The 19,554-nt window shown below is 42.2% G+C and overlaps 1 pseudogene; it reads right to left on the minus strand.

Moving 5' to 3' along the window:
* Nucleotides 1-499: 499 nt before the first annotated feature.
* Nucleotides 500-19,200, minus strand: LOC115404979 (zinc finger protein 2 homolog; annotated as a pseudogene).
* Between the last annotated feature and the right edge of the window lie 354 nt (nucleotides 19,201-19,554).

Here is a 19,554-nt window from a genome sequence, read left to right on the forward strand (position 1 = left end):
TACTGACACCTAGTGGACACAGAGGGAACTGCAGCTTATCAGCCTCACCTCAAACAGTTGTAGCTCTTTCGTGAATGGACTGTCCTGTGTTTTACAACTCTCAATTCAATCATCATCATAAATGAGACATAAACATTTAATCAAATGCTTTGAATGAGACACAATACCTGGAATTTCTCACCAGAAGTAAATTCTCCAGAAAGATGCCAGGAATCGTTTGGGGAATCACAAACTGATCACTGTTAAAGTGAGAAACTCAAATAGTATCTGAAGTCCATCCACAACATCGTTCATTGATGATTTGGCAAAACAGCAGTTCCACTGCTGTGGTTGGAGGAGTTCCAGATTAGACTCAGAGGTAAAATCACAAGAAACATTAATGTTCATTTAAAAATAAAGAACTTGCACTGATGATAAATATATTTTGTAATTTATTGACAGTTTCAAAGAGGTTATGAAAATGCTCAAAATGTGAATAAAACAATGTGAAATGTTTGAATTTCTCCAAAACTTCATTTTAATTTCATTCACAATATAACACACAAGTTAACAAAAAGGTCTGATTTCTTCACAATAAAATGTTTCAGAATTTCATGGAAATAGTGATTTCTTGTGATTTTGATCAAAACAATATGTCAGAGAGACACAGAGAAAAACAAAAGATTGAACATTAAATGGATTAACAAGCTGAAGGTTTTCCACTGGATGCACTGTACTTGCGGCTTGACAAGGGATGGGGACCGAATTCAGTATTTTTATCAGTACTGACTGAATTTGGACATGAACACAGCATTCCACACACAAGAACGTAACGACGTTAGTTGCCGAGTCTTCAGTAAACACAGCAGCATGGCTGATAGGACGCGATCCAAATCATGGCTCCACTTTTCAAAATGTGATACAGATTATGGTCGCTGCAGCAGGAATACTTCTAATCTGAGGAAGCTCCTGGTTAAGAACAAGATTTTTCTCAAGGCTGAGGAGTGCAGCATTTTAAACAGATTCAGACACAGTTAGCATGCTAGCACAGCATCTGTTAGCGACTCATCTGCTGCCAGCAATAAATGAAAATTTATTACTACATAAACACACACCAAAGTACCGAAAACTGGTAATGTTGAGTTTCAGTACCGCTTCCTGTATCGATCCAAACTCATCCTGAAGTTTGATGCGCCTGAAACTTGAGTGAAAAATGATCTGACAGCGAGTCTCCTCTGGATACACCAGTCGACACACAAAGGCTTGGACGGAAGATGACGGAATCACCATGCTACAGATGACCGGATGCCAGTCCTCAGTTCCCTCTTGCACTCCGCAACTGCATCTGGTGGGAATGGCAAACCTGTGGAGCTCCAGATCTGCTCTGTATCGACTGTAAAATCGGTTTCAGCCCATGACGCAAAATCAACTAAAATCACAGCATTGCCACAGTGTTGTTGATCGAGCTGAAAGGAAGTATGTCAAAACAAATAAACTACAGATCATGTAGATAAACCAAATGGAGGTAAAAGTCATCAAAATGAAGCCAAAGCCACAAAGTATCTTAAAAACAGCAATTTCCAATGTCGGCCATGTTTTTCATTGGAGTCAGGCGGAGGGACGACACTCATTTGATCTAAGGTCATGCCCATAGGAAAGACTGGACAGATTAAATGTAGCAATGTAACCAAATTTGAGGTGCTTTTCTGAAATGACAACATAAATATGCTGTGAACTAACATAGGTATAACAACATTTGGAGTGAGACTAAATTTTCCTTTGGACCGGATGATACATTGTGATTTTGGGCTCAAGCTAAACTTCATGAATGACACCTCCCAACGAGTCTTTCATGTATTGTGGCAGGACAATAAACTATGATGAAATTGATTCTCACATTTCTGATAAAAATGCAGCAACTTACCTGTGTGAGTTCTCATATAGCGTAAAAAAATCACGAAGGAGGAGGAAACGTCCACATGTTTCACAGGAATGCGGCTTCTCATCCGTCTGAGTTTTCTAGTGTATTCTAAAAGACTGGTCACTGAAACTTTTCCTGAGTCTAACAAGAATAGTGTGAATCAGTGTGAGTTCTCATGTGGATCGACTTATTACTCTGTCTGGTGAAACATTTCCCACATGTTTCACAAGAATATGGCTTCTCACCTGTATGAGTTCTAATGTGTAGTCTAAAAGTAGAGGGGTTACTGAAACTTTTTCCACATGTTTCACAAGAATACGGCTTCTCACCTGTGTGAATTCTCATATGGATCAGTAAATCAGTCCGACGACTGAAACATCTCCCACATGTTTCACAGGAATGCGGTTTCTCACCCGTGTGAGTTTTCTTGTGTTCTCTCAAACCAGAGGGGTTACTGAAACTTTTTCCACATGTCTCACAAGAATATGGTTTCTCACCAGTGTGAATTCTCATGTGGACCAACTTATAACTCTCATCCCTGAAACACTTTCCACATGTTTCACAAGAATACAGCTTCTCACCAGTGTGAGTTCTCATGTGGACCAACTTATTGCTTTGACGACTGAAACATTTTCCACATGTTTCACAAGAAAATGGCTTCTCACCTGTGTGAGTTCTCATGTGGCGCGACTTATGAGTCTGGTAACTGAAACATTTTCCACATGTTTCACAAGAATATGGCTTCTCACCTGTGTGAATTCTCATGTGGTCCAAAAAATTACTCCAACGACTGAAACGTTTCCCACATGCTTCACAAGAATGTGGCTTCTCACCTGTGTGAGTCTTCTTGTGGGTCAATAAATGACTCCCTTGACTGAAATTTTTTCCCACATGTTTCACAAGAATATGGCTTCTCACCTGTGTGAGTTCTCATGTGGACCAACAAATAGTTTTGCTTCCTGAAATTTTTCCCACATGTTTCACAGGAATAAGGCTTCTCACCTGTTTGAGTTTTCTTGTGGACCAACAAATCATTCTTTTGGTTGAAACTTTCACAAAAGATTTCACAAACTTTCTTATCAGTGACAGTTTCTAAGTTGTGACATTTTTTACGTTTTTTAAGGACAGTGTCAGTAGTTGTTTCCTCACAAAGAAGCTTTTCACATTCAGCCTGCTTCTCTGACACAGGAAAGTTTTCCACAGGCTCACTATGAAATATGTAGATTTTTTTTTTAAGCTTTGTAGTCATCGTTGATTCTATGTTTTGATGTTTCTTCACATCGTGGACTTCAGAGTCACAAAAGAGGAACTGATTAGTGTCCGGTACTTCTTCTGGTTCACTCAGGTAATTTTGCTCCTCAATATTTTCAAACTTCAGTGGAAGCTGCTCTGCTTCCTGGCTGATACCCAGTTCATCAGTCTGTGGAGGTTCTGGTTCCTCTGGTTCCTCTTTGATCTGTGGAGGTTCTGGTTCCTCTGGTTCCTCTTTGATCTGTGGAGGTTCTGGTTCTTCTGGTTCCTCTTTGATCTGTGGAGGTTCTGGTTCTTCTGGTTCCTCTTTGATCTGTGGAGGTTCTGGTTCTTCTGGTTCCTCTTTGATCTGTGGAGGTTCTGGTTTTTCTGGTTCCTCTTTGATCTGTGGAGGTTCTGGTTCTCCCTGCTCTCGACAGCAGCTTGGTTCCTGTTTAAAGAGCTGCTCCTCTTTACAGTCATGGTTCTGTGAGAGCTCTGGAAGGGACAAAAAGTACAAGATAATAAGAACAGGAATTTCATAAATGATGATTTTGATCATCAACAAGTCAATTATTTTTGCCATTCGTCGGTTCATCGGATCACAAGTAAATGGCAGCCTGTGGTTGCTCTGATAGAACCATCATTAGCTTCCAGCTTGAAGTTTTTTGCTCTTAAAAAAAGACAAGTAAGAAGATACTGGAGTGATGGCCTAGCGTTAAAGCATCTGCCTCGCGGAGGTCGTGGGTTCACATCCCGGCCGAGTCATATCAAAGATCTTAAAAATGGTACCTACCGCCTTCTGGCCAGGTGCTCGGCATATATAGAACGGGGTAGGTGGTTGAACACACAGAGCTACCAGACATAGATATCTTTAAGCCCAACATATTTCCTCTGGGGGGAAAAAGGAGATGATGTGTTTACTTCAGTGTAATGCTGTGGTGTTGCTGGAATTACACTTCAACACCAGAGGGGGCGCTGTGTGGTCAAGTTGAAGAAGAGAGTAGAGAACAGGGCCGGGTCTACGCAGGGGCAAGAGAGGGCCTCGGCCCCTCAAATAAATGTTATGCCCCCTCAAACTAAATCCCCCAAAATATATTAGCACGAGCACGCACCGCACCATCTTCGCTCCGACGCTACATGCGGACCCCCCCGACTGAACGCACGTTTGTGCCCCCCCATACACTTGATATGCCCCCCATGAGCCAAATGTCTGGCGACTCGTCTGCAGTGACCAACTGCTACTCTGCACGTCAATGGTGGATTGGCTATTTCAGCACCAAGGATAGCGCCTTGGATTTATTGGTAAACAGCAACCCACTGTTAAACTTCACCAAAACAGTCAATTGGCTATATCAGCAGCATGGACAGCAATTGGAATTCATCAATGAATAGAGACCCACTGTTAATCTTGACCAAAATGGTGGGTTTGGGTATTTTAGCACCATGGACAGTGTCTTGGAATCATCATGAAAGAGCGGCCCACTGATTTTCTGCACCACAATGGTGGATTAGCTATTTCAGCACCATGAACAGCATCTTGGATTTTTACCAAAACAGTGACCAACTGCTACTCTGCACGTCAATGGTGGATTGGCTATTTCAGAACCATGGACAGCACCTTGGAATCATCATGAAAGAGCGAACTGCTGATATTCTGCATCACTGTGTTGGATTGGCTGTTTCAGCACCATGGACAGCGCCTTGGATTTTGAATAATACACTGACCAACTGCTAATCTGCACATCAATGGTGGATTGGCTATTTCAGCACCATGGACAGCACCTTGGAATCATCATGTAAGAGCGAACTACTGATATTCTGCATCACAATGGTGGATTGGCTGTTTCAGCACCATGGACAGCGCCCTGGATTTTGAATGATACACTGACCAACTGCTAATCTGCATGTCAATGGTGGAGTGGCTATTTCAGCACCATGGACAGCGCCTTGGATTTATTGGTAAACAGCGACCCATTGTTAAACTTCACCACAACAGTCAATTGGCTATATCAGCAGCATGGACAGCAAATTGGAATTCATCAATGAATAGAGACCCACTGTTAAAGGTGCATTAAGGAGTTTTACAACCTTAAAAATACTTATTTTCCACCATAAATATGTTACACATTTTTAATGATGTGTACAATGTGCCCTGACATATTCATTACAAGTACCTGTAACAACGCTAAATTGTCACTTGAAAGTTGCAGTGCTGGTCCGGCACCAGAATTTCTTTTTGGAGAATTTGAAAGGAATGACGTAATGCGCACTCCAGCTGGTTAAGTTTCATTTTGTCCGCCATTACTCCACCACATGCTTAGTGAGCAACAACCAAGCAGGAGCTTCCAGAAAGTAAGAAAAGACTGGCTTCTGGCACTGCCACAGCTCCAGCACAGACTCCACCAGGTAAAAGAAACTTAAATTTTACTTGAGCACTACTAAATGAGTGAAGAAGGAGTTCCCCTCTTCCATGCACCCAAGTCACAGGGACGAGTTTTTCACTAAGCTGCATTACGCCCAAGGCCTGCAGGGGGCGCTGTTTCACATAAAACGTGCAAACTCCTTAATGCACCTTTAATCTTTACCAAAACGCTGGGTTTCGGTATTTCGGGACCATGGGCAGTGCCTTGGAATCAACATGAAAGAGTGAACTACTGATATTCTGCATCACTATGGTGGATTGGCTATTTCAGCACAATGGACAGCGCCTTGGATTTATTGGTAAACTGTGACTCATTGTTAAACCTCACCACAACAGTCAATTGGCTATATCAGCAGCATGGACAGCAAATTGGAATTCATCAATGAATAGAGACCCACTGTTAATCTTTACCAAAACGCTGGGTTTCGGTATTTCAGCACCATGGACAGTGCCTTGGAATCATCATGAAAGAGCGAACTACTGATATTCTGCATCACTATGGTGGATCAGCTATTTCAGCACCATGGACAGCGTCTTGGATTTTTACCAATAAAGTGACCAACTGCTAATCTGCACGTCAATGGTGGATTGGCTATTTCCGCATCATAAACAGCGCCTTGGAATCATCATGTAAGAGCGAACTACTGATATTCTGCATCACAATGGTGGATTGGCTGTTTCATCACCATGGGCAGTCTCTGTAAACAGAGACTTAAAGCAGAACTATGCAAGATTTGCTTTAGCACTCCCCCTAGTGGTCTCCTGTGAAAGCTCACTGTCGTAAACATCCTCCGCATCACCCCCCCTCCCCCACCCCCGCGTGCAGAGAGTGTCCCACTCCCGTTTCATTTTTTTCCACTCGTTAGACAAAGTTTTTTTCTGTCTTTTAGGTTCTGCCATCCGTGAGCACCTAAGGGTGGCGTTGCTAATGCTAGCGAGGGTTTCATGTTTGTTTTACGTGCTTTTTATTAAATCTTCTGCAGCAGCAGTTCCTCGCGCTGCCCGTGAACTTCCCCCAGTTGCTCCCTCTGTCGTAGACATGCCTGCCTCGCACACTCAAACTTATTGGAAAACAAACACACTCGGAGATGCTCAGTGCAGCGAACTCATTCGAGCTCACTTTGACTAGAGGAGGTGCCACTCCTCTTTATTTTTCAGTTACCAAACGGAAATTAGAACCAATCAACACATCATGCAAAGATCGTCTATTGCAACACAACGACAGATATCGCAGTCCAACAGCTTTTATACTTGTAATCATGTATGAGTGCCGTAAAGCAGGTTTGTTCTCACGAGATGTAGTCGGGTCCGCTCCTCTGAAAGTTGCAAGTGCTGTTTTCAGGACACAGACCCCGGGGGGAGTGAAGGGACCGGCAGATCACCGTGACAAGTCTTTTGTTTACCCCCACAGGGATTCTGAAACACATTTATTGAGGTAAAAAAGTTGCATATTTCTGCTTTAACATTAATATTTACCACAACACTCAACTGGCTATAACAGGACCATGGACAGCAAATTGGAATTCCTCAATGAATAGAGACCCACTTTTGATCCTAACCAAAACGGTAGATTGGCTATTTCAGCAACATGGACAGTGCCTTGGAGTCATCATGAAAGAGTGACCCACTAACATTCTGCACCACAACAGCGGATTAGCTATTTCAGCACCATGGACAGTGCCTTGGATTTATCTGTAAACAATGAATTAATATTAATCTTTACCACAACAGTCAATAGGGCTTGAAAGGATGACGTCAACAGTGGCAAAAACGGCAATGCATTGTGGGCAATGCCGGCGGTGTGCGGTAACGTCGGTTTACGCCAGCTACAGTCAAGACGCTGCGCTCGTGTTGCTCTTTTAATTTTGTTTGGCGAGTTTCATACAAACATGGTGCAGTCGTGCTGTGTCATTAACTGCCACAGTCATTCTCACGATCGCTCCAGTAAAAAAAGAACGAAGGGATGACGTCTGTCTCATTCCCAACCTGGAAGCAGCGGCGGACCTCAGATATGTGAGCTAACAGAGACGCTGAATGGCCCGGAGAGCAGCTGTCAGACGACCAAACATGACCCGACAGAAGTAAATACGAGGAAAAATGGACCGAAACAGAAAGGCGACGGACTGTACCGAGACAAGCTGGACCCAGTTCAGAACCCGGTTGGGCTCACTTACCGTTCCTGTTGCGGAAAAGGCTGCCTCGAAGTGAAATGTCCATCAAAGCGTCGCAGGAAAAAAAAAAAAAAAGAAAATCATAGCAACAGCACAGCGCTACAGGCTTGTCAGGGCACAAACTACAGTCTGGACTTCAGTGACGGCATTTTGTCTTGAAGAAGACACAGAAATACTACAGCCAGACACAGAAACACTACAGCCAGACAGACTCAAATCTTTGTGACAGCTGCAAAGTTTTGTGACTTAGTTTGTGGACTCCGGTGGACTGCAAGGTGCACATTGTTTTCCTTCATTTTATTTGGAGTGTTATTTGTTTATGCACAATCTAACTTTATATAGTTGCAGTGATATTTGTTTGCACAAAGACTTTTGCACCTTATTAGAACTGTAACTGTAACTTTAACAGTGTCGTTGCACTCCACAAGGTTGGCAATAAACAGAAAAGACTTTGAAACAAAGAATGGTCTGACATTATTGCATGGGTAAATGGCGCAGTCTCAGAGGATTTCCCATTAAAATGAAGTTTCATAAATAGCTACTGAGCTATAATATTTAATTTCACAGCAGTATTATTAACTTATTGGAGTCGAGGCTGGGTTTTGTCACCATATGAGCAGTAACAGCTGAGGAGGTTTAACTGTCCTGACAGAATAAAATGTTAAGGATAAATATTAGAATTAAGCAGAGGAAGAATGTTAGCAGTCAATTTTATTTGCAAAAAAACAGAAGTTGGTCACATATAATCCAGATAAACAAAATCGGTTCATCTCACCATGGACCTAATTTCACCATTCACATGTTTATAAGGGACACACTGCTCATTCTCCACAATGTCCTTCTGTTGTGGAGCGTTCTGTTGTGGAGCACCTCACACACATCTGGTGTGTGAGGTGCAGGTGCAGCAGTTGCCTCCTTTTTCTCCGTTGGAATCTTTGGTAATCCGCAGCTTTCACCTCCGTGTGTAGAGATGTAATGACAGGTGCGCAGTCTGGATGAGTTTCATTCACTTCATAAGCAGGTCTCCCTGAAAAAAAACAAACAAGCCCATTATGACTTTTAAAATGAGGTCAGTTGCAATGTACTGTCAAAGTCAATCTCCTATGACTGAGGACAATTATGATATAAATTCAAAAGTAATCGATAAGGAAGTGGAGGAAAGAGACAGTGTTTGCTTTAACTGCCCTGAGGCTGTGTCCGTGGCTAACGCTAGCAACCAGCTAACACTGCTAACACCGCAACACGCCAGTAATATAACAGAACTCACCATCTGAAGATGTCGTGAACAGTCCAACATGTGTCGGCGGTGGCGTTGAATGAGATGTTTGGTCGTCTGACAGCTGCTCTCCAGGCCATTCAGCGTCTCTGTTAGCTCACATATCCGAGGTCCGCCGCTGCTTCCAGGTTGGAAATGAGACAGACGTCATCCCTTCGTTCATTTTTTACTGGAGCGATCGTGAGAATGACTGTGGCAGTTAATGACACAGCACGACTGCACCATGTTTGTATTTGTAGAAGCTCGCCAAACAAAATTAAAAGAGCAACACGAGCGCAGCGTCTTGGCTGTAGCTGGCGTAAACAGACGTTACCGCACACCGCCGGCATTGCCCACAATGCATTGTGAGATATCACGTGTCCTTTGAGTCCTATTGGCTATTTCAGCACCATGGGCAGCGCCTTGGATTTATCTGTAAACAATGAATTAATATTAATCTTTACCAGAACAGCCAGTTGTCTATATCAGCACCATGGACAGCAAATTTGAATTGGAATCAATGAATTAAAACTGACAATTTTTACCAAATCTGTGGTTTGGCTAATTCACCACCATGAACAGCGCCTTTGAAATATTTTGAAAGACTGAACTACTGATATTCTGCACCACAATGGTGGATTAGCTATTTCAACAGCATGAACAGCGCCTTCGATTTTTAATGATACAGTAACCCAGGGCCGGGTCTACGCAGGGGCAATAGGGGGCCTGGCCCCCTCAAATAAATGTTGTGCCCCTTCAAACTAAATCCCCCAAATATATTAGCACGAGCACGCCCCCCTCCCCCGCTGAAGACACATTTGTGCCCCCCCATACACTTGATATGCCCCCCCCCCCCGAGACGAATGTCTGGTGGTGTCTGGTGGAGAAGAAGAGTGGCTGCGTTTGGAGCAAGCGCCAACCTCTGCTCATAAAACATAAAGATGATGGGGGAGTGCAAAAGAGCTGTAATTCCATGGAAAATTCAGCAGGGGGCGATGATGCTGCTTTCAAAAAAGCCCCGGTCTCATTGGAACCCATTCAAAAATGCAGATTTTCAGAGTGCAAATAAACATATAAAGCGCACGGTTTCAGAACATGTTTTGGTCTCTGTGAATAGTTTCTATAACCGAGCTGGCTTCACCAGACTCTGATTTTCACATAAATCATTTGTTGATGTTATATTACGAGTTAAAGTTTTGCCTAAATCGCCCTATCACAGCGCCTCCTCTGTCCACGTGATGCAGTCACCTGACAGACTGGACCAATCACATTTACATCCGGTTTCAAATTTTCAATGTGGAGACCTCCTGGTGGACTTGAAGTCTTCAGAACAGGATTTTGGGAAAGCTATGGTTGACGTCACGTGAGGTCCATCCATTGTATTAACGATCTATGGTTTGGAGTTATCAGCAGAGGTGGGAGATTGAAGCCTGATCAAGTAATTTCCATGCCATGTTTTTGCCCTCACCATGTACCACAGACAAGCTGAGGAGCAGGGTTGATTAGATTCACCTGGTGTGATACATGGTCAGAGCAAAAACATGGCATGGAGATGACTTGATCAGGCTCCAAACTCCCACCTCTGGTTATCAGTCTAGGGAATAAAGAGACTGAAAACACAACAGCTACAAACTTTGCTTCTGTCTGTGGTGGATAAACCAAACACAGCCAGAACCATGGAGATCCTCCACCAGTCACATTCATGTGTTCATTCACATGTTTCCATACCTGTTCTGTGTCTGCGCTGACCATCAATCTCCATCTCGTACTGGACCACAGTTTCTTCAAACACGCTGAATATTTCCACAGCAGCAGCAGTTCGTCTCTGGCTGCTGAAGTCTCTCAAACAGTGGTGGGAATTGTCACTTTCACCATCAGGAACAGTCACCTCAACAATCTCTTCCTCCTCTTTCATGTGTGGAGCTTCATGTTCCTCCTGCTCTGCACTGGAGCTCATCTTCTGCTTACCAATGTGTTGCTGTGGATTCTCTGGAGGGAAACAAGACAAAAGTCACTGATGGATGGATGAGACACGACAGACTGCATTTAAAATACAAACGTTTACCAACAAAAAGGTCTGCTCATTTCAAGAAAACTGACAATAGTGGGCTTTAAAGAATAAATGAGGAAACTGTCTGGATGCAGCATCAGCTTCAGAGTGAAGTGATGAAGGTGAACAACAATTCAGGAGATGGACAGTGTTCCATGTAAATAGACTTTATTCTCACACTAATAACCCTGAGCCAGTTCCAGAAGATTTTCCAGAATGTCTCTATTATAAACACGAACCGTCAAGCTTGATTTATGCTTGACCCGTCTGTGAGGGTTGTGTAGCTTCATGCAGATAAATTATGGAATTTTGGCAGCCATGGCTCCTCACATGGCCGTTCACCACAGGAAAATTATGCTTCACACACCTCCAAATTCTTCAGAAAATATGTGCAATGCACATCAAAAACAGCAGAGCTGAAGAGGAGGAGGACTGAAGATTTGATTCGGAAGAGACGAAAAACACAGACATGGAGAAAGTCACCAACAGGGAGACTGAAAACACAAGATTTGGCTCTGCTGTTGCTGACATGCTGGAAAATATCCCAGAAAAACAAAAGGAAGCAATCAAATTTAAAATTTACCAACTACTTCATGAGAATGTTCAGCCAGATGGATTGTAGTTGATGTCTCATGGAGAAATCCAACAGACAAAAGTTATTTTTGAATCCATTTCTAGATATCTAATTTACTTTGTCAAAGTTTTTGACACGCAAAAAATGCTTCTGGTTCAAGAATGTTACTTGCATTGAAACAGTTGAATTTCTAATTCATTGCAGTCCTGTATGTTCTTCTCTCCTCTTCAGCAGACATTTTCTAAGCTCATTCTCCTGTCAGGGTACAAATTCCTGTGGTGTCAGGAAGAAGGACTTCAAGTCATTTCAAGCTAAACTTGCAGTCCCAGTTGCTCGTGCGTTGCTCAGACGCTCAATGTGCAACAAGTTGTTGTGTCCTGCTATACCACCTCCCTCCACTAGTCTCCATTCACAGGATCACCCGCTGATGTTGTAACCTTGCCAGCAAGCTGAATTCTCGCAGTATTTGTTCTCACACACCACGAGAATTCATCTTGTACCGCTCGCGCCCATGTGCTTGGGATCGGACTTTTTTTCGGTCGGCCCAATCACGCGTCGTTTAGGGCAGGACATGAAGCTTTGACGGAAGCAGGAAGCGACGGACTGCTAATAATATTAGCATGGCTAGTGAAAAAAATGGATGTCCCGACAGCGATTAAATCTGTTTTGGATGAATCCTCTATTGCGTCTTTGAAAAACGATCAGCAAGAGATTTTTTCTTTGCAGTGATTGGCTGAAACCAAACATGGTTAGGCGGGTGCACTGTGTCCTTCCATCCAATGAACGCAAAGAGTTCTACAGCAAGTCCCTCCTCCCCCGAACGGATTTGCCGAGTGAAATCCCAGATTGACATGTGAAGCTTGTTGCGGCACATGTCAATATGGCTTTTGCCAGGTTACTGATGTTGAGCAGTAGAAGAAGAAATGCTCCTTCTTCTACTCTGATTTAGCACTGTGCTACATGTGTTTGCGATACACTGCCCCCTGCAGTTTGGGAACAGACACATGACGAGGAACAAAGCCACACACTTTCTCTCGTGCACGTTCCGTGCCTCACGTTCAGGCACAAAGTAGAATCCAGCCTTAAAAGCTGCACAAACCACAGTAACGTTAGCATGTTAGCCCAGACTGAGTGGCAATAAAGCACTTCTTGTCTTTTTAAACAGCTCAAGCATCGTTTCCACTCTTTCTGACACACATGTATATGTCATAAATTATACCCTACTCCTTCTCTTTTAGAAAATATGACATGTTAATGTCATTAACATGTCTTAGAGGCTGCCTTCAGTCAGGAAGGGACACATATTTAAAGGGGAACGGTCGTTTTTACAATCTGGACCTTATTTCACATTCGTCACAACAACATTTACTCACCCGTTTGACTTTCGTGTGATTTGCAGTTGGTTCGGAGATAATTAGATGCTCCCATATCCATATAACGGCAGCGGGCGGGGCACCGACATGCAGCCGTTACAGACGCTCTTTTCTCTTATGTTTGTTGTGGGGTGGTAGATACATGTAAATTTATTAAGTCAGCATCACTTAGCGCTATTGGGAAGTCTGTAAACCGGCTAGATTGAGCAACTCTCCGGGAACTCTGAAGCGATGATGTCATCACACTGCGCCGTGGCGCACATTCATTCTGTTTGTTTACATGGAAGTAGCGTCTCTGCTCTGCAGTCAGACCACGGCATCTCGATCGGCTTTTTTAGTCAGTCAGAGTTTATTTTCAGCTGGTTGTAACTTTGGTACAATGGTTCCAGTGTGCATATATCCTGGCTGTGAAAGTAAAATGACCAGCTGGACGTCATTGAGCTCACAGGCTCCCACTTCGTGACCGGGATTTATTGAAGCTATGGCTAATAGCGCTCAACATGGACCCCAGCATCAAAGTTCCAACTTAACCACATTTGGATTATCGGGTGTGTAGTGCCCACTTCACATCTGAGGACTTCTTCCCAGTTCAGGAAGGAAATGAAGGCCAGAAGATCCAGAGAATGAACCTCAAAAAGAATGCCATTCCAGCGGCTGCAGGAAGAGAGCAGGTCGAGGTAACGTGATGCTAATAATATTCATTTTTTTCTTTACTAATGTCTAGAGTTGGCTAGAATGTTATAAACTTGTTCCTACTCCTTTTGAGCAACAGTGTACATAATATTGTACTGTTTATGTACAACTCTTGTCATTGACAGATATACTTGTATCATCCTTTGTTGTTGCTCAAATGAACTAAACAGTAAACATCCCAGCCTCTAGACATTAGTAAAGAAAAAAATGAATAGCGTTAGCATCACGTTACCTCGACCTGTCCTCCTCCTGCGGCTGCGCGATGCTGGAATGGCATTCTTTTTGAGGTTCATTCTCTGGATCTTCTGGCCTTCATTTCTTTCCTGAACTGGGAAGAAGTCCTCCGATGTGAAGTGGGCACTCCACACCCGATAATCCAAATGTGGTAAAGTTGGAACTTTGATGCTGGGCTCCGTGTTGAGCGCTATTAGCCATAGCTTCAATAAATCCCGGTCACGAAGTGGGAGCCTGTGAGCTCAATGACGTCCAGCTGGTCATTTTACTTTCACAGCCAGGATATATGCACACTGGAACCATTGTACCAAAATTACAACCAGCTGAAAATAAACTCTGACTGACTAAAAAAGCCGATCGAGATGCCGTGGTCTGACTGCAGAGCAGAGACGCTACTTCCATGTAAACAAACAGAATGAATGTGCGCCACGGCGCAGTGTGATGACATCATCGCTTCAGAGTTCCCGGAGAGTTGCTCAATCTAGCCGGTTTACAGACTTCCCAATAGCGTTAAGTGATGCTGACTTAATAAATTTACATGTATCTACCACCCCACAACAAACATAAGAGAAAAGAGCTTCTGTAATGGCTGCATGTCGGTGCCCCGCCTGCTGCCGTTATATGGATATGGGAGCATCTAATTATCTCCGAACCAACTGCAAATCACACGAAAGTCAAACGGGTGAGTAAATGTTGTTGTGACGAATGTGAAATAAGGTCCAGATTGTAAAAACGACCGTTCCCCTTTAACATATGAAGTGACAAAGGAACAGGATCTATAACAACCCAACCCACTTTAGCCCCCTGTGGGTGCTGATGCATCAGAGAAAAATAGCATACAGACCACAGACACCTCTTATACCCCTTTCCCACTGGCTAAAAAACCCGTTTAAACCCGCTAAGTCATGGCAGTGGGAAAAGGTTTGACCCGGGACTTCGACCCGGTAAATTCCCGGGTCAGCTTTCTACCGGCTTTTAGTGAGAGGGACACATCCGGGAACTTACATGATGACGTCGACGCAGCGCGGCTAAGTTAGCGCGCTAGTTGTTGTTTCTGGACACAGAGTGAGATTTCCTTCGTCAACATGACCCAGCAATGGCAAGATAGCGAGACCAGAGAGCTTCCCCTGATCCGTGGGGAAGAGGAGATTTGTCTACAGGTAACAGGGACTGTTTTCCGCTGCATTGTTTACTTTCGTTTTGCTCCGTCGCGCTGATGATGTCATCAATGTGGGACACCATCAGTGCGGGAAAACGCAGCGACGCAGCTCACCAGCAGGAGGTGAGACGCGGGTCTGCAGGCGGTGGGAAAGGAGTCTAAAAAGGCGATCGTTAGCGGGTCGCAGACACGGGTCGACCCGCTAGTTGCAGTGGGAAAGGGGTAATAGAGATTACACCCGGTCAGGGGGAGACACATCTGCTCAAAATGCAACAGGACAAACAGGAAAGAAACCCCCCATTTGGGTTTGCTTGGTGTCAGGAGTCCAGGGGGGGCGTCTGCTAAGGAAGTCTACTTAAAGTTGATAACCATCACATGCATCAAATACATAAAAATTTCCATTACATTACGTTATCGGCTCAGTTATTACATTTTGAAAGGTGTTTTTTTTTTTGCATCAGGCCCACAACGTAACAACCGGCCAATAATAATAATAATAATAAGTTATTGCGTTATTGGTCAAAAGTTATTACGTTACAGGTTCAGGACTTTTATTACGTTATTGGTCAGTTATTACGTTATGGGCCTATTACATTTTAAAAAGGCCAAATTTATTACGTTATGGGTCGCTATTACGTTACGGGCTTCTACAACATTGAGTTTACATTTCGATCGATAAAATTATGATTGCCTGTGTCTCTCCCCACATCTGGAATCTTTTCAGCTGGGTCACTTCCAATATTGACTAAAACAGTCATTAAAGCAATTGGCCACATCCATCATGTCATCATTTTGTTTTCCTTCCACAGTAAAATATTTGGGGTAACATACCTTTCCTTTAGATTCATTTATTACATTGTTCAGTATTTTCCATAATTCTATTAAATTATCTTTATTGTTATTCAATAATTTACATAAATATTTCTTTGCAGTTCTGACAATATATGTTAGTTGTTTTTATATGTTTTGTATTTATTTTCAGTTTCCTTAGTTCTTGATTTCATGATTTTTTTTTATATAGCATATTCTTCTTTCTCCAGGTATTCTGCAATCCCTTAATAGTCCAAGGTAATCCAAGGATGACCTTTTTGTTAAAAAAATTTTGTATCGTTTCCTTAAGGGACAATTTCTAATCACACAACATTTGAAATATTTTAATAAACGCATCACATGCATCATGCACATTTCTTTTATTATAGACCTCTTCCCACTTGTGTGTTGTTACGTCACTTTTGAAAGCATTTATTGATTCCTGTTCTTATTCTTATACTGATTTTGTTTGTTCCTCTTAAGATGTGCAACAGCTATCAAAGACTGTAAATGCTGGTAAATGGTCACTTACCACATACTAACAGTCCACTTTTTGAATCATTAAGAATATCATTAGTCAAAATATTGTCAATTAATGCAGAAAGACAAGATGTTATTCGACTGGGTCGAGTAATCTTAGGATCCAAATTTAATCTGTATATTGTATCAATATGATTCTCAATCTTCTTGTTTCTATCTGGATTAAGGAAATCAATGTTGAAGTCTCCACACACAACTATGATTTTTGCTAATTTTCCAGAAAACCTTTCTTCTATTTTCTCACTAAATTGATCTATACAAGAGCCTGACATTCTATGATTGCAATTTGCAACTGAAAATTGTTTTTATTGTTCTCTCTTTGAATCTCAATTGGAAGACACTCAAACAGATTTTCGATTGCCATAGACATGTCCTCCACAACATTAAATTTCAGATTCATGTCGACAAATAATCCAACTCCTCCTCCTGCTCCACCTTTCTTTTTTCGGTCAGCATGTATAAAACCATATTCATCCAACTTAAAGTCCATCTCCGTCTCTTTGCAAATCCATGTCTCCGCACATTCACTACGCCGTGGAACACCAACAAATAATATTGTAGCGTTACGACATTGAAGCAAATACTGGGAACTACTTTTTCTTTTGAAATCACTACGCCCAGACACCATGTTTACTAAGTTGTTCCGTCTTAGCAATCTTCACAAAAACAACTCAATCTCATAATTTTGCATTAATATTTCCCAGCGTAGTAAATGTGCGGATTACAAGGTGTCCACCCAAGTGTTTTGGGGTTGTTGGATTGTGTATTTCATGAGTTTGACAAGGGGAAGCAAAAATACTGCCCACTTCCATTGTGTCCGTCCCGAAAACCTTCCCCGACTCACCTCTGAATAAACAGTAGCTCGCCCTCACAAAGAAAAGTAAGTATGTTGTTCGAAATGACTAAGGAATTGTGCTAAATGGACCAATTTTCCAAAATGTTGAAGTATCCCTTTAACACTTTTAATAATTTTTATTAATATTTTTATGAAAAATACAGTATTTTAGCTCAATAGCTCCCATATTACGCAACCTATTGACTCCAAATCACTTTTCAATCTCATTACTTCATTGTCTGGTTCAGACACACCTCTTTTGTTTTTTTAGCTCTGGCAATGTTCTTAATTTTTTTAGACTAATTTTTTGAAATTCTCTTTTCATTCCAAAAATACATCAACAGAAACACAATTTCTTACAAACGTACATTACAAACTTTTTTCAGATTTATAAAAGAAAAGGTATACATAACAGGTGTTTAAAAATCGTAAAAAAAAAAAAATAGAACACTTACATGCACACCTGAAAAAGACATAATCCAACCAACCAAAGACAAATAAAACAAAAACAGATGAACCTTTGTAGCTCAGAACCAGGGAGTGTCATATTTCAGTTTATGTCAATTAAAGTCTGATCGATATGGGCTGATAAACTCAATCCAACCATTCCAACATTTCTCAAACATAACTTTTTATTCCTAATTTTATGAAAAATATATATTTTTTTCTCAGTAGCTTCCAGGTTATTGACCTATTGACTTCAAATCACTTGGAAATCACATTACTGTAGTGTTTCTTTCAGACACACCTCTTTGCTTGCTCTGTTAATGTTCCTAATATTTGATATTATGTTTTTATGAAAGAAATTTGAGTTGTTTCTCAATAGCTCCCAGGTTATCTGACCTATTGACTCCAAATCGTTTGTGAATCACATTATTAAACTGTCTGGTTCAGGCACACCTCTTTGTTTTAACTTGTAACATTATCAATAATTTTTATGAATATTTTTATGAAAAATACAGCATTTTAGCTCAATAGTTCCCATAATATTCGACCTATTGATGTCAAATCACTTGTGAATCACATTACTACAGTTTCTGGTTCAGACACACCTCTTTGTTTTAGCTTTAAATGTTACAAAAAAATGTATTTTTAAGAGAAATACAGTATTTTAGCTCCCAGTTCATTTGACCGATTGACCGAAAATCAGCATTAGCACAAGCTCTATTTAATTTACTGAGTTGGTCAGTTTGGTTTTTGATGAACAGTATTCATGTGTCTTCTATTAATTATGAGAAAGGCGAGTCGTGATCCGTGGCACTTGACGTTTGATTTGCAATCCTCTCTCCCCAATGCTCGGTTTCACTTTTACCGTAATGCGTAGAATATGTGCGCACCGCTAAACAATGTGTCGGCTGACTTGACTGTGTTTGTCAGAGCGAAGGCGAGCTTGACCGCAGTGTTTACTTCCGTAGCTGTTTTCGGGCTCATTCGGACAGACGCTTCTCAGATTGTTTGATAGCGATCAGCTGTTGTTAGCTTAGCGGCGGCTAGTTCGCTTACCGACAAGCATCCTCGATTTCGCTTCCAGTATCCAGTCGTCACACTTCCTCAAGCAGGAGCACGATACACCGGCTCCGTCTCCGAAGCTCGCTGCCGCTCCGCAGCTGCCGCTCGCTACCCCCACAAATCGTTGATCTGCTGCTCGGCTCCTGGCTCCTCCACCCCGGTGTCCTCTCTGGGGCCTGATGACAGTGGAGCGTCCTCGTCTGGGTCGGATTCAAGCCGGTTCTGCCTGCCTGCTTGTCTTCATTCACACTTTTACTAACCTGCTCTGTGAGACTTGATTGGAGGTTTCCACTTCTTACTGAACCACAGTTTGTTCACATTTCTCCAGCAGCAGCAGTTAGTCGTTGCTTGATAAACTCTCTCAAAGCCTGAACTGAACTCATTGTTGCTGCACGAGATGAAATATTTCCTCTGTGAGAAACGAGTCACGCGACAACACAGCTTCAAACAGCCTCCAAAGCTGCTTCTTCTCTCACTGTTTCCGGAGGATCACAAACAGCGTTCAGCTTCATACTGACGCCTAGTGGACACAGGGGGAACTGCAGCTTATCAGCCTCACCTCAACCTGTTGCAGCTCTTTCATGAACGGGCTGTCCTGTGTGTTTTAAAACTCTCAATTTTATCATCATCATCTGTGAGACATAAACATTTAATCAAATGCTTTGAATGAGAGATAATACATGGAATTTGTGATCACTTGTAAATTCTACAGAAAGACACCAGGAACCCCTGTTAATAGACATTTAACACATGTTACAACAGTTAAGACCAGCATGGATGAAACTATCTAAGATAC

This window comes from Salarias fasciatus, chromosome 18 (assembly GCF_902148845.1).
Source record: "Salarias fasciatus chromosome 18, fSalaFa1.1, whole genome shotgun sequence".
Classification (NCBI taxonomy): Eukaryota; Metazoa; Chordata; class Actinopteri; order Blenniiformes; family Blenniidae; genus Salarias; species Salarias fasciatus.